A 16,690-nucleotide genomic window follows, 5' to 3' on the forward strand; every position below is an offset into this window, starting at 1 on the left:
ATTGTGAGGAGCTCCAAAGGGATCTCTCCAAACTGAGGGAGTGGGCGATAAAGTGGCAAATGCAGTTCAATGTTGGCAAGTCTAAAGTGATGCACATTGGGACGAAAAACCCCAACTTCAAGTATACGCTGATGAGATCTGAGCTGTCAGTGACTGACCAGGAAAGGGATCTTGGGGTCATGGTGGACAGCTCGTTGAAAGTGTTGACTCAATGTGCGGCAGCTGTGGAAAAGGCCAAGTCCATGCTAGGGATCATTAGGAAGGGGATTGAAAATAAAACAGCTAATATTATAATGCCCTTATACAAAACTATGGTGCGACCACACTTGGAGTACTGCATACAATTCTGTTCACCACATCTAAAAAAGGACATTGTTGAACTGGAAAAGTTGAAAAGGACATTGTTGAACTGAAAACCAAGATGATCAGGGGTCTAGAGCACCTTTCTTATGAGCCAAGACTACAACACCCGGGGCTTTTTAGTTTAGAAAAAAGACGACTGCAGGGAGACATGATAGAGGTCTATAAAAGCATGCATGGTGTGGAGAAAGTGGACAGAGAGAAATTCTTCTCCCTCTCACATAACACTAGAACCAGGGGTCATCCCATGAAATTGATTGCTGGGAAATTTAGGACCAACAAATGGCGGTACTTTTTCACACAACGCATAATCCACTTGTGGAATTCTCTGCCACAAGATGTGATGACAGACAACAACCTGGATGGCTTTAAGAAGGGTTTGGATAACTTCATGGAAGAGAGGTCTATCAACGGCTACTAGTCAGAAGGCTGTGGGCCTCCTCCAGCCTCAAAGGCAGGATGCCTCTGAGTACCAGTTGCAGGAGAGTGACAGCAGGAGGGAGGGCATGCCCTCAACTCCTGCCTGTGTCTTCTGGCGGCATCTGGTGGGCCACTGTGTGAAACAGGATACTGGACTAGATGGGCCTAGGGCCTGATCCACCAGGGTGGTTCTTATGTTCTTATGAGGGACACCGCATCAAAATAGCCCTATGCAAACGACACCAGAATTGTTATTATTTCGGCTTCAAGCTGTGGCTTCTATGCAGCTTCAATGCAATGAATTATTATTCATATAATCCCATGTTTAAGCCTGCCATCTGGGAAAGGCCCAGCTGGGAGAGGGCAATGGGCAATGGGAAGCATTCTATGTCCCGATATTGACCACACCACTAGTGCTGGCATCAGAAGCAAGCTGACACAGGGGGTGTGGATGGCATTGAGACACGGGAGTGCTGTGCTTCCTAGGGATGTGTACAGAACTGGCTGGCCCAGTTCGGTTCAAGGCTGGACTGACCTTGAACCCAACCAGGCCAGTTCAGACTGGCACCCCCCTCAAACCCTCCCCCTCGGTTTGGTTTGGTCCGGGCGGGTTCGCGAGCTTCACTTCATTTAAAAAAGATTACCTTTACTCCCCTTGGGGGAATTCCTGGAGGTGGGGGGAAGTCCGCAGAGGTTCCCCTACCCCCGCTGGCCTTCCTCATGCCCCCCTCAGCCGGTTCAGCTGCTCTTCGGCCAGTTTTCGGCCTTCACCCGGTGGTGTGGCAGCCATTATGGAGCCTACATGCCTGTATATTTGGCCTCTGCATGGCCTGGGCCATGCAGAGGGCAAGTGCACAGGAACACGGGCTCCATAATGGCCGCCACACACCAGAGTGAAGGTCGAAAAATGGCTGAAGAGCAGCCAAACTGGCTGAAGGGGTTATGAGGAAAGCCAACAGGGGGAAACCTCTGCAGACCACCACCACCCCGCCGCCTCCAGGAACTTCCCCGAGGGGAGTAAAGGCAAAAGAAATTTATTTATTTATTTATTACTAAAATGGTCTACGAACCCCCCAAACATTTGGGGCTATTCGGTCCGGGGTCGGACTGAACAGGGGGTGGTTTGGTTCAACCCCGAACTGTCTGACTGAACTGGTTTGACGTTGAACCTGTTCGACATCAAACCTGTTTGCACACCCCTAGTGCTCCCTATTGGGGATGTGCACAGACTGGGTCCGGGTGGGTTCGGCAGTGGGGAGGTTACCTTTAAGGAGTGTGGAGGATGCTCATTCCCCCCGCCACGTTTCCCCCACTGGCGCTGTTATGAATACTGCTGGCGTGGGGCAGCAGTATACCTCCTTGCCACCCTGACCAGCGTCGGACCGGAAGTGGCTGGTGTGTGTGCGCACATCATGCATGCAAATGCATTCCAGCCACTTCCAGTCCAAGGCAAGGAGGTATGCTGCCTGCCACCCTGCGACAGTGGTTTTCATGACATCACCAGCGGGGAAATGCTGCGGGGGGGGGGGTGATCACTCTCCTCACTCCTTAAAGTTAACCCACCCACCCCCCACTGTTGAACCAGCTCAGTGGTCCATAAAAGGACCGCTGAAATGGTTTGTGCACATCCCTACTTCCTATCTTCTTCTCCAAGCCAGTGAATGCTTTGTTCACCAGCTTGTTGTTTCCTTTCTCTCCTTCACTCATGAGCATAAAAAGAAGCACCCAGCCTGTGAAAAAAGCACTCACCGGCTGAGAAATGGCAACAGGCAATATGCCCATGTCCCGCTGCTGGCTACACCCCTGCTGCACAGAGTGCTTCTGATGCCAGTGCAAGCGGAGTGGCCAGCACAGAGTTGGTACCGATCATGGTGCTCAACTCCAAACATGTGGGTGCTATCCAGTGCATCTAAACCAGTCAAAAACTGGTTCACAGTGATTAAACCTATTAGTGAACTACTGGTTAAAGTTAGCATCTGAACAGAAGTGAACCAGAGAGTTTAAAAAATGCCAGGAATTGGAACTGAACCCAATTTTTAGTGGTTTGGTCCTCTGCCTGCTCCCATCATTGAAGAAGTCACTGGTATTCCTGCAGCAGGTTCAACTCTTCCCCATGCCTTGGCACAATGAAACCATACACATTAGCACGACTGATTTCTGAGAAACAAGATTCTTCTTGACTTGTTGACTCTTCCTGATTTAATAGGTATAGGATACTGTGCATGTAGGGGTGCCAGAAGTCTCACTGATGCAGGACCCAGCAGCAGTATAGCAAGGTTACAACAGGCGCTGGGACAAGAAGTGAAGGTGGGTCTTTCGACTTCACCACCCCACCATATCTTTCCTGCAGAAGAACTACATAGTCATGGTAAAAATGAAAACATTATCAGCATGCTGTTTCTCTTATTCCTATGCCAATGAAATCACATATTTCTCACACTCCATTCAGGAGCTGGCAGCTTGCAATTGAATCATGGAGGTAGGAAGAGAGAGCAAAGAATGGGCTGTTTCCCAGCCAGTGAGGGCCCCCTCCCTCATGGACTCAGGGACATCGGTTTCTCTCCTCCTTGTTCAATTATAACTACACCCTGAGATCCTGGGACCTTACGGTTTGTGCCAACAGGATAGAGGGGGAGAACTATTGATCTTCTCTCTGCTGTGCTTCAGTACCTCCACAGCAAATGGTCAGGTGATATTTTGTTTTGTTTATTGTTCTACTTATATACTGCCTTTCATAAAACTCATCTCAAGGTGGTTTACAAAAGTTAATACAATAAAATTTCATAAAATAACATTAAAATATTAAAATATTTAAATTAAAATTTTAACCATAAAATTAAATTTGTATGGTCTTAATTCATAAAATACAGTCTTAATTTCAGCTAGTAGCTCATCAGGGATAAGATAACAAGGAACAAACTGAATTTTACCTGCTCCCCTAAAGCAATTGCTCCCTCAGCAATTTGTCCTCAGCCTGTGGGCTTCCCAGTGGCACCTGGTGGGCCACTGTGTGAAACATAATGCTGGACTAGATGGTCCTTGGGCCTGATCCATGGTCAGGGCTATCTGCTCTGCCTCCAAACCATCAGTCAATAACACTATGGCACAAATTACTTTTGTACAAAATGCACCAGTGGTTGTATTTCAGTCAGCTTGGCCTGGATTTTTGTACTTCCCCAAAACATGGCTCTAAGAAAAAGCATGTTAATAAAGAAATCTCATTTCCCCTGAAATCTATGAGATATTTCCATATCTCTCTCTTCATGTGCCTTTTCTGATTGAGAGATTATCAGCCAGCAAAACCCATAGACCATGGTTCCTAGAATTGTGGATGATATCTTCTGTGTCCATTTCTAGCCATTCCATCCATTCATCAATTCCTCCTTCTTCCTCTTGATCTATTTCCTGCTAGCTTTCCTTCTAGTGTTAGTTGTGGTATTTGATATTTTACTCCTCTGAGGATATATCCACAATGCTCCAGTTGACGTCTCTTGATTCTGCATTATTTGTTTATGTGTTTTTGCTTTTCTAAGTACTCCATTTGTTTTTCTGTTGGTCCATTTAATCTTGAGTATTATTCTGAGACACCACATCTCAAAGGCTTCCAGTTTTTTTATGTGCTTTTTCTTGATTGTCCAGGTTTCACATCCATACAGGAGAAGAGACCAGATGTAGCATTTCATCATTCTGATTCTGAGTTTCAAATCGAGTTTACTCTTGCAGAGGAAGATCTTCATTTGGTTAAATTTTGTTCTTGCTTGTCCTATATGGTTTCCGTATAGAATGAAATAAAAACAACTGCCAGGTTGTACTTTCAACATATCTACAAAGATTTACTAATTCAGTGTTCATCTCTTTGATGTTTAAAAAGTAGCCATTTTTGCTCAATACCAGAAGCATTTTTGTAGAGCTAAAAGCATACATAAACATAAGAATAAGCCAGAATCAATTATAATTACAAAGCCATTAGCATGTTATTTTCATATTATTATCCTATGTTAGGAAAAAACTGCATCCTGCCAACTATTTTCAAACAAACATGTCTAAATTACCATTCCACATCAGTCTTATTCCTTTGCTCTTAACATAATGCTTTTCATATGATCACACTTATTTACGAAGACATTTTGATTATAGAATAATATGTGCAATCATTGCTGGAGGCTTGCCCGCTCCACTCCCCCCCCCACAACCCCCCCCCATAAGATTTCATACATTGATTAGCCTTAAAATTGAATATAAATCCATTTCAATCAATATATAATAATAAATATTAAACAACCATGCTACCAACATACAGGTAGCCTAATTAAAGTGCCAACATTTGCCACACTTACATACCTTAATTTTCTCAACAAAATCCTTATTGAACGACTATTTAAAAAAATAATTGCATTTGCAATTAGAAACACTGAAGTTACATTATCGATTTTCTGCTAAAACCCCTTTTAAGTAAACAAGCACAAACTACATTCATTAAATGTAAGTGCTTGGAGCTATGGTGTGAAATTCAATTCAGCCATTATCATGAATTACACTGATTATTGCTGTAATTATTTTCTCTTGGATACAACTGCATTTCTGTTCTTTGCTAGGTCTGTTGGACATATAACTATATGTGCATTTTATAACTAATAATACTCAACTGTAGTTTTGGCAATTACAATCACTTATACAAATCATTATGCTGACATACATGGACCTAGTTAAAAAAATTTAAAGTAAAACATTTCCTTTTACTTCTTTTGAAATAACTAATCTCATACTGAAAGGAAGTAATGGAAATAACATGCATTAGACTTCCTATCAATAGATGTTTATGTTCCCTGATATTTTGGACAATGTAATTTTAAATTTTAATTTTAAAATTAAGCAAAACTCTTTTCATATATATATATATATATATATATGGATTATCCCTAAATTTTTAGTTAATTGTATTCCTAGAGGAAACAGAAAGTAAAAATTACGAATTAAACTTGTATGAAACATACCTACCTAAAAGAATTGTTTCCAAGCTTGCTAAACTAGTGGGTCAATTGTAATGAAGCTGCAGGTTGCTTTTGCACCACCTGTGTATGTCTGCTGTCCTTCCACTGTGGTCACAAAAATCATTTCAGCCATCTATACCATCTTAGAAACTCTTTCTCTCACAGTTTCTCAGCATCTGTGCATCTATCTCTAGTTATAAGCAGAACTATGGACACAAATAGGTGTTAAACCCATGATTTCCCCCAGCCCAATCCACCAGATGGGGCTGTGCTTGCATAGCCCCAGGAAAAGAGACTCAATAGTGCTGATGATTAGTTGCGTGGGATGGGTAGTGGGGTGGGATTTAGTCATCCTCCTTCCGCCCTGCCCCCCAATCAAACAGCTGACTAGCACTACTCAAAGTCTTCAGTGGGGGGGTCTACAGTACATCTCCCACACGTGTAGATTTGGATTTAGGCCAGTTCATCACAGTTCACAATATACAGGCATAATCACTGGGGAACAGTCTGATAAACTTCAGCTTTTCCTGATTTAAACAAGATGAAGCAAGGATCATAACACAGCAAAAATAGTCCTTTTAAAACTCTAATCCTCTTCAAAAATGTTTTGATCTTTAAAAGATGAGGCAAATTATACTCTATTTCTTCTTTCTTGTCCCTCAAATCTAGTATGTAGAATTGATTTCTCTCAGTAGGTGCTAAATTAAGATGGGGAAAGATCTGAAATCCTCAGCGGGAAGAATTAAATCCACAATAAGGCAATAGATACTCAAAAATACCTTCTTCAGAAGGAAATCTTTCCCCAGGCCATGCTGGAAAACAGGTAACATAACCTCCAATGAAAAAACAAGTAAGATTTGTTGCATTAGTTCTGCTTAGCGAACCATGAATACTAATTGCAGGAAGAATGAACTCCCCCCTCAATACTTTTGAGGGCCGGGAGACACAAAAGATCCATAGGGCTAGCACAATGAATGAGGTATGGTACCGCTAAAATGAATGTAAAACAATCTTGCTGAAAGTTAATAGATTAAGATCTTTAACATGTCAACCATTTTTTTTTAATATCCTACACAGAATAAAGAAGAGGCAGCATCCAGACTAAGTAGGTTGTAACTATGTCCCCCTGAAATGGCTTAAGTTAGTCATGACTAACTTATCTCACTGAGTTCAGTGGTGCTTAGTCATGACTAACTAGACTGGATGTTGCCCAATGAGTATCTAGGCCATTTGGAATATAGACAATCATGCAGAATGATTATTTCTCTAACCAATAGGCTTTTTCATAATAGGCTTTCTGATTGTGTTCTGCTCAGACATAAATAGGCCAGATTCAAATTATTCTGAATGCTCTGTACGTTTTGGTCCATTCTAACAATGTTTCTTAACTAGCCAAGCATAGTAGTATGACTTTAAATACATTCTAGTTCAATTATCAAAGAAATTAAAAGACTCTTGAAATAACTAAGCAGTTTATAATACAGGCAAAAGTTGTTCAAATCCCCATTCAGCCATGATAATTGCTAGGTGACCAGGGGTGTAGCAAGGTTGGAGTGGGCCCAAAGACAAGATTTTAAAATGCCCCCTCTCACTGAAGCCCAGCTCTTGAAGTAAAAAAATCTTTAATGAGGCTGAAGAGTGGTAACAAAAAGCATATATATATATATATATATATATATATATATATATATATATATATATATATCTCCCTATGTGCCGCAATAGAACATTATCCTAAATTGATTTTTAAAGGTTTTGTAAATTGTGGATGATGCAAGTCATTTAATGGTATGAGAAAAAGACATGCTGTTCTGGTAGCTCCAGGTCTTAACACCCACATCAATTTCAGAGGATGAATACAACTGAAGGAAGCCCGGGCAGGTGTGCAGCTGGGGGAGTCAGTCATGTGACTTGACTCTGGGGGGTAGGGGTGTGCACGGAACCGCGGAGCTGCGGTCCGGCACTGGGGTGGTGGGGTCCATTAAGGGCGGGGGGGGCTTTACTTACCCCTCCCGCGCTTTCCACACTCTGCTGCCGTATTTACTGTAAAAATTCCTCCTCCGATGGCTCCTCCTCCGATGGCTGCTCTGTTTAAAAAAAATGGCTGCCCCCTTGAAGCCCCGGCCCCCTGCTGCTGCTGCCCTCTTGAAACCCCCTCCCGCCTCCTTAAATCTCGCCCGGGCCCCGAGATGACTCTTCAGAAGCGGGCGGCGGGGAGATGTCCTCCCGCCCCTTCCCTGCCGGGCTCAGGCTGCAAAAGACTTTAGGAAGGCTTCTGCGCACGCACGCGCAGAAGCCTTCCTAAAGACTTTTGCAGCCTGAGCCCGGCAGGGAAGGGAGCGGGAGGACATCTCCCCGCCGCCCGTTTCACTGCCGGTCTGCCAAAGTACTTTTACTTTTGCAGACCGGCAGGGAAACAGGTGGGACGCCCGTTTCCCTGCCGGTCTGCAAAAGTAAAAGTACTTTTGCAAAAAGTACTTTTACTTTTGCAAAAGTAAAAGTACTTTGGCAGACTGGCAGGGAAACGGGCGGCGGGGAGATGTCCTCCCACTCCCTTCCCTGCCGGGCTCAGGCTGCAAAAGTCTTTAGGAAGGCTTCTGCGCGTGCGCGCACAGAAGCCTTCCTAAAGTCTTTTGCAGCCTGGGCCCGGCAGGGAAGGGGGCGGGAGGACATCTCCCCGCCGCCTGCTTCTGAAGAGTCATCTCGGGGCCCGGGCGAGATTTAAGGAGGCGGGAGGGGGCTTCAAGAGGGCAGCAGCAGCAGGGGGCCGGGGCTTCAAGGGGGCAGCCATTTTTTTTAAACGGAGCAGCCATCGGAGGAGGAGCCATCGGAGGAGCAATTTTTACAGTAAATACGGTGGCAGAGTGTGGAAAGCGCGGGAGGGGTAAGTAAAGCCCCCCCCCCGCCCTTAATGGAACCCCTCAAACTACCCTTCCGAACCAAAACCACCCCGTGACCAGACTGGTCTGGAGGCCTTTAGAATGGCCTCCGAACCGGTCTGTGCACATTCCTACTGGGGGGCCCTCCAAGGCAGTGGGCCCCCAGACAACTGTCTCCCCTTGCCCTATTATAGTTACACCCCTGTGGGTGACTCTGGGCCAGTCACTTCTCTCTCAGCCTAACCTATTCACAGGGTTGTTGTGAGGAGAAACTTAAGTATGTAGTACACTGCTCTGGGCTCCTTGGAGGAAGAGTGGGATATAAAATGTAAAAAATAAATAAAAATAAATCAAATAAAAGTGGGCATCTTATGGGTACCTCACCCGTATTCCATCCTAGCATGCAATCTCTTGGCTGGTTGGTTTTTAAACTTAGTTTTAGAATCTTGAGAATCTCATCTGTTATTTAAATTTTTAAAAACCCATGCTACCTCTCACAATTTAAAAGATACCTTTGAATATGTTACAGCAAAAATTGATCTGGTACATACTTCTAATATAGGCTAGGGCTAGGTACATACTTCTAATATAGGCTATATTAGAAGTATGTACCAGATCAGAATCGGGAAGTCTTACCCCCACATCTAATTTCATAATTAACAGTGCCAAGCACACTTGAAGCTCAAAGGGCCCAACCTAAAGGGTCATTTGCCGATGGGGGGAACCAGACCCAGCATCAAGACACTATTATCTCTTTGCCATTGGCCTTGCTATCATAGGCAGCAGCTGTATCCAGGATTTCAAACAAGGATTTTCCCTAGTCCATTTGCTTGACCACTGTGCTGACACAAATAGAAAAGAGATTGAGTAAGAATAAATAATGAGCTTGTGACCTTCTACAAAGGTCAGTTTGCTGTATTTTGCAATGAAAAAGTGAAAAATCAAAATGACACCACCCCGTATCAAGTGCTTGATGTCTGGAAAATTGCACTCCATATAAACCAGGGTTTTGGAGTAACACTCCATATCATGCATCAGTCGAAGTATTTTACAAGGTCAACAACCAACTTGCCATAGGGGACAAATTTGCCATAATTATAATCAAATTCTCAGCCTCCTAGTTACACTTTTTGGAGTAGAGAGGAAGTCTCAGAACCCAACTTTACTTTAGAGAAGGCAGATAATCTCACCCATTCTTTGCAAGGCAGCTCCATTTTCCTTGCTTCCATCCGTCTTTCTCTTATGTTCTCTTTTCTCCTTCATGTCTTTCTCTTACATTCTCTATTCATTCTTATTTTCTCTCTTTTTTCTTTTTTTAAAGCTGGAAAATATTCAAAGGTGCTTGCAGACTGAGGAAGGCCTGCATTGACTGCTTGTGCAGTGGGCAGCGGGGGTGGGTGGGGGGAGAGGGAAGCTTAGACTAATCACTGGCTTTAACTGTATATTTTATCATAGGAACATAGGAAGCTGCCATATACTGAGTCAGACCATTGGTCTATCTAGCTCAGTATTTTCTTCACAGACTGGCAGTGGCTTCTCCAAGGTTGCAGTCAGGAATCTCTCTCAGCCCTACCTTGGAGAAGCCAGGGAGGGAACTTGAAACCTTCTGCTCTTCCCAGAGCGGCTTCATCCCCTGAGGGGAATATCTTGCAGTGCTCACACATCAAGTCTCCCATTCATATGCAACCAGGGCAGACCCTCCTTAGCTATGGTGACAAGTCATGCCTGCTACCACAAGACCAGCTGTCCTCTATCATTTATTGCATTCCTGCACCATCAAATCAGAGTCTCATGGTGGTTTACAATGCCCGTTTAGGTGTGTCTGAACATACCTGGAAGGAAATAGAGTTTGGACCAATCGACACATTCTGTAGAGGCCTCAAACAGCTTCCGCCTAGTAGGATTGCTGCTGGCATATGTAAAGCAATTCACCATGTGAACCAGCCCCATTGTTTGCAATTTCTTCACATTAAAGATGTACATTCCTGATGGCAGCTGCTAGTGGTATGAAAACTTTCTATCAATTGGATTAATCCACATGGCAAGCCACTCTATGCATTACAGTTGCATATCTGATGTACTATTTTGGGGAGAGGAGAAATAAACTTACTATGAAGATTCTTTTCACAAACATATCTTCATCTTTTTGGAGGAATATATGTAATGTGTTTGTGCAAATGTTCAAATTATCTCTCCCCCCCCCCCTTCCTCTTTCTCTCCCTCCCTCCCTCCCTCTCTCTGAATTTCTCTCATTTACCAGGAGCACCAAGAGATCTTCTCCAACTTGGCTGTTCCAGGGGGAAACCATTTCCTCTTCCCATTTAAGAGCTGCTTTGGGTTTTAGCAGTACTATACCCATTAAAGTCGATGAGAGTCACCCAGCCAAATCCCACACAGATCTCTGAAACCTCTGTGTGCTCCATCAAATCAGTGCAGGCTAGGTGTAAAATTATACAATAATATGGGCAGCTGTGCCTGCGCCTGATGCACAGATGGTGAACAGAACGGAAAGCTGGAAAGTTTTCAAAAGATTCCTGGTTTCAGAACAAGTTCCATTGCTGCCTCCCGAATTCCTCCTCATTCTGGTATTTACAGAGCCACATGTCTACCATAAAGAGCCTATGATTGTTAATTTATACATATTTTGTAGTATGGCCCAGAAGGAGTTCAAGGCACCCCACGGTGCACTGGCAGCTTCTTGCATCATAATGAAATCTGGCTTATGATCAGAACACATGTATCTAGACACAAAGCACTCACCTGATACTGTACATGCTTATACTTTCTACACTTTTCCTCTTCCCTTTTTGTGATGGGCGTACTGGGCTTTGACCATTCTTATAGCATTTCGGGTGCATGTGAAAAGTCATTGCAGCTGCTGAAGAATGCTTTCCTAGTTCTGCAGGTTGTGGGGTGCATTGTTGTAGGAGGAGCAAGACATAGCTTCCAATAGAAACAGTGGAAAGGATTGCTGTGCTACTGCCTGGAAGTGCTTTAAAGGCATTCTGCAGCAGCAGAACCATCACCTGCCTTTGAAGTAGTGACCTGTCACCACCATCAATGGGAAGCTGGGCAGAATGCAGCCCAATGTCAGTAACGTTGCAGTTGTGTGAACACACAGTTTAGATATTTGCACAAAAACACTGGCATTTATTTTAGGCACCCACAGCAGTACAGGCAGTTCAGAACCATGCACCACATCAGCCTATTAAAAACATACCACATGCAGTGCATTTTAAGAACATGTGTTGTGGGTACATTTTTGGTAGGTCATCATAACCCGAAGAATAATCACAGGAAAGGAGACTTGTCTACCTGCCCTCCTTAAATAGCATTTCTGGTCCTTACATAATCGATGTCAGCAACATAATCCATCAAGGAAATAGCATTACGATACACCTGCCTGCTTTCATCATTTATCTAAGCAGAAAATCCTCAGAAAATCACCTTAAAGGCATTGCCATTGTCAAAGGCAGTACACAAATTGTTCTAGTCTATAGAATCAGATTGTTTATCCTTTCACAGGAGACATCAACAATTAACAATGGATTTTAACAATATCCACCCTTCATATCTACAATTGCATCAACTGTGCAATTAAAGCCAGGTTATTTTTCCAGTCCTAAACATTTTATCTAGTCTTGGGTAATACCAAAGTATTTCCTGATCCTGACTATATTTGGAGCTCCACAACAGCAGTACTTAAAGTGACATTTATATGACTGCTTATAATGGTTGATCACTCCGTGTGACAAGGGGCAGATAAAAGGTTCAATTAGGTCCTAAATGTTTTACTTAATAGAAAAACCTGTTAGCAAAAGAAGAAAGAAAAGCTATCAATTTAAGTGAGATAACTGAACTTTTTTCACAGAGCAGGCAATTGGACTTCTCCAGACTGAGACAGAAAACAAGTTGAAAATGCAGTTACATTTTCTGAACAGAACAAAATGCTTTTAACTTTCCAAGGAAAAAATAAAATAAAATAAAATAATAATAATGTTGAGTCTGTTGCTGAAGTGGGTGCTGTTGCATTTCCCCCCCTCTAGGTTTTTGTTTCATTTTAATAATGGCTTCATCTGTTCCACGGTCTGTGGGCTCTTCAGACCTTCAAGGTCCTGAGACAACAGATGCTTCCTAAATGGAAAGGAAATTGTAATGATGTTGAAACAAACAAAAAAAACCATTCACGTTATTTTTTCAAATAGGTTTGAGAACCGCAAATTGTATAGGGCAGGTGGCGTGGTGTTGCTAACTGCAGAACAAGGTAAACCTGAACACAAATGGACAAATCAAGCAGCCATTGTGACAGGGAAATTTTATCACTGGCTTCCCACTGCAGCACAGTGAGAAATGCAGTTATTTGTTTTTCACATGGGGCTTTGAACTCACATCTCCTTCGGAATGGAGGGGGGGTGTTCACATATTGGCCATATTTACCCCGAAGTCTCTGCGAGTTATCAGGGAGCAGTTCACATACAATTCAGGTTTTTCACTGCACGTTAGAGTGCAGCCCGATTTATATCCGGGGTAAAAAAATTCCACCATTTGTGTCAGTTTTGGAGGATAACTTCAAGTTCGCAATAAAGCCTCCCAGTAAGCTCGAGGCAAAGCCTGCTGTGTGTAAATGTCCCTGGAGTATCCTCCTCAACATCAAAAAGTTAGGAATTAACTTAATTGCTGGATTGCACCTTAAAATAATTGCTTTCAGCATTACAAGTTGGCTCCTGGTGTCACCAACATTCTAAATATACTAAAATACTAATTTGGTATGTTTTATTGAACACTAGACAATCAGTGTTTAACTTGATCTCTCTCTGATGTCAAGTGAAAATGAGTTTTTAAAAATGTGTGATCTCTCCAAATGGTTGTCTTAGTTGCTCCAGCTAAGAATTGAAGGTGGCAGAAATGCAGTATGTCAAAATACAGTCTGATGGTATATCCAATCTAGATCCTACTTGCAAGCATTCTTTAGCTCTTGTCCAACTATGTGGGAGTTTCATTATTTAACCCTTGCCCATACACCATGGTCCCAATCCACTGCTATAGCTGGTATGAACCACACAAGTGAAGTGCCTAGAAGTTTTGTTCTCCACACAGCTAACAGCAATTTTGGGGAGAGGAGATTTAAACTGGGGGAATGGTTTCTGCTCTGCAATCCTGTTCCAGCTTAGGAGGCCTGATTGCTGCTTTTTGAAAAATAAAAACAAGTCCAGTCACAAAACTCTCACATCATGTCTAGTTTGGCCCCAAGATAAGATGATTTGGAAGCAAAATGAGAAATCAATTTTATTTTATTTTTTTACAACCTCTATAGAAATTTATTTCAGTTGCACTATAAAAAATGTTACATATCAACTACAATGTATGTTATATTTGTGGCTTGCATGCTGCATAGTGAACCAGCTGTCTCAGTGAAAAGCAAGTTCACTGCTTCCACACCCCTTTAAACCCCACCGTAGTGGCTTTGGAAAGCAGGGAGGCTCTGTGTCTACTAAGGAATGTGTCCTCACATTTCCACTGCTGTTGTAATTGAGCATAATAAGAGTAGCAGCGGAGTGTGAGGACACACTCCATAGTAGCCATGGAGCCTACCTGCCTTCACACCAGCACACCAGCAGGACTTAAAGAAGTGCAGAAGGAGCGAGCTCACTTGTTGCTTAGACAGGCAGCTCACTGCCCAGTATGTAAGCCAGTTTCTTTGGATAATTGGATTGTCCCAAGGGAGCAACAGAGGATCTTCATCTGAAAAGGAAGGAAAATTAAACCGCTCTATGGAAGTTGCTTGATACAGATTCTGCCCAAGGGAAGATTAGACACCAGTAAACCACAAGATAGCAATCTTCTCCTTCCTCTTCCCCACAATCAACTATTTATATTTAATCTGCAGATAAGAGCACAATTCTATGTGTGGTTCCATGGAAGTATGTCCTGCTTTGTACAGTAGAGCTTAACTCCGGTAAGTATGCATGGTATTGCACAAGTAGTGGTTGTGGTAGTGATCGTCTATGGCCTAGAGATTCCCATGTCACCTATAGAGTAGCTACATTTTTTTGGTTTTTTGCATCTAGGGTATGTCATATGCTTGTCTAGTCAATATGAGTAACGATGATATAATCAATGATAGTTGGTGAAGTATGTATAAATGCTTTTGTTGTCTTGTCTTGTCTTGTTGGTCACTGACTGTAATAAAGATTGACTTGGCATGGCCCAAGTGCAGTAAAGCAGTCTATGGCCATAATCTTATACACACCTATTAGAGAGTAAGCCTCATTAGATGTTGTAAGACACTTCTCTATGAACATTACCCTGTAAATGTGTTAGCTTCATTACACTGTTTTTAAAAGACTCACCTTTAACATGTGTTTTATTTTTTCTTTTATCAGTAATTCAGTTAAATACTGAAATGTCAAATTATCACATATGCGAATTTTTTTTAAGTGTCCATAGGTTACGTGAATCAAGAAGGTACACTGAAAATGCACTTTTTCTATGGATGCATCCAGAAATCTCTTTTCCCTAACAACTGGGTCGTGCTTTCATTAGAGCCCCATGCAAGAATGCCTTCAGCTGTGACATGCCCTAGCTTACTGCTTCTAGCCCAAACACAGATGTTTTAGCATGAGGAGAACAGCAACTGATGTTCAAAATGAGCAACAGTAGACCCATCCCCTGTGAGAACAGGTACTTCTTTGAGAAGATACTTCCTGTATTGCATTTGCAGCTGCAGTCATTGCAGACATTTATATATGGAAGCATCAATATGGCCCAATTCAGTGGAACACTTCACACCTGCTAGAATAAATGAGAATTGTGCAAAAACACAGATGGTTCACCGCTCATTCATACAACAAACATAAAGAGCAATGAACATAAATTTGATACCAAAAAAAAGGGGGGGGGAGCTCAAAGCACACAAAGGTAAAATCACAAAATAATACAGGGATTATGTATGTTAAGCACTCTGTTTTACATCAAAATGTTGGAATAACATTTCATATTGACATTATAAATAAGACACACATTATAAATACAGTGTCTGACATCCTGACTAATAAAGCAAGGATGCAACAGGAGCCTGTTAATGCAGCCAGAGGCTTCCCCACTTCTGCAGCACACACAAATGAATTGGCAGGGGCAATTTTTGCTGATCTTCCCTGTGATTTAGACATAATGCTGCAGCCCAAAAACCTCAGGTTGGGGTCACAAAACTCATTACAAACCAAAGGTTCAAATTGGAGTTTGGCAAGGGAAGCCGCAGGTCACTTTTGCCATGAAACCATAATTTCACACATTTGGGCGTACACAAATTCCAACCAATTCCTCATTTAACTGGGGTTTCACATTACGTGCGTATGTGGCCACAGAATCCAACTTGAAAATCCATTCTGCATCCCTGCTCAGTAATGAATTTTCATAATCCTCCCAGTATTACAGCTGGGCATAGAATCTGTCAATGACCAAACATTAGAAATCAGTTTATCCATGTGTTTAATTGATAGAATGGGCCAGTAAAGATGCCTCCTCAACTGTATTCTTAATCTTTGATAAATGTTTTTTAATATGTTTTGTAATATGTGCCCTAATACACTATATTATCACGTGGCTATAACAATGATATTAATAATCCATCTTGATGAGAAATTTGAAATATTTAAAACTAGCTTAACCCGTGCAGAGCATCTGTACTTGATTGCTCCCCTCACCCCCTGCCACAGCCCCCCTCACCTCAGAGATCTCTCCACCCTCACCTGAGCTGCACTCCTGCTCCTCCTTCTCCATCCCATTGCTGCTATCCTCACCCCTCTTGGTCACTCCTCCATCCCTTTACTCCATCCCCCTGACCCCTCTTGGACTTGACTGCAGCATTGTGGCATCTATTGGCCAAATTGCAGCCCCCTATCCGCAAAGACATCCCCACCCTCACCCAAGCCCCACTCCTGCTCCTCCCCACAGGAGCAGCAGCAGCAGCAGCGATTGACTAGGCCTCACTGCTGCCACCACCATGGCCACTTGTTCCCGTCAGGCCGCTGACAGGCTTGG

The 16,690-nt window shown here is 42.8% G+C and overlaps 2 long non-coding RNA genes across 4 annotated transcripts; one reads left to right on the forward strand and one right to left on the reverse strand.

Annotated features, from left to right (window-relative positions):
• Nucleotides 1–3,465: 3,465 nt before the first annotated feature.
• On the reverse strand, nucleotides 3,466–7,872 carry LOC128348907 (uncharacterized). 3 transcript variants are annotated; one of them, XR_008318424.1, is made up of 3 exons: nucleotides 7,779–7,872; nucleotides 5,779–5,876; nucleotides 3,466–4,543 (listed from the first exon to the last, which is right to left on the reverse strand). It is a non-coding gene; the product is annotated as an uncharacterized LOC128348907 (long non-coding RNA). The 3 variants fall into 3 exon arrangements; XR_008318425.1 differs by having other exon boundaries at nucleotides 3,466–4,690; XR_008318423.1 differs by lacking the exon at nucleotides 7,779–7,872 and having other exon boundaries at nucleotides 3,466–4,690; nucleotides 5,779–7,349.
• A 679-nt stretch (nucleotides 7,873–8,551) lies between these two features.
• LOC128348906 (uncharacterized) lies at nucleotides 8,552–15,471 on the forward strand. Its single transcript, XR_008318422.1, has 3 exons — nucleotides 8,552–8,655; nucleotides 14,538–14,606; nucleotides 15,089–15,471. It is a non-coding gene; the product is annotated as an uncharacterized LOC128348906 (long non-coding RNA).
• Nucleotides 15,472–16,690: the final 1,219 nt, after the last annotated feature.

The sequence above is a fragment of the Hemicordylus capensis genome, chromosome 3 (assembly GCF_027244095.1).
Source record: "Hemicordylus capensis ecotype Gifberg chromosome 3, rHemCap1.1.pri, whole genome shotgun sequence".
In the NCBI taxonomy this organism is placed as follows: domain Eukaryota; kingdom Metazoa; phylum Chordata; class Lepidosauria; order Squamata; family Cordylidae; genus Hemicordylus; species Hemicordylus capensis.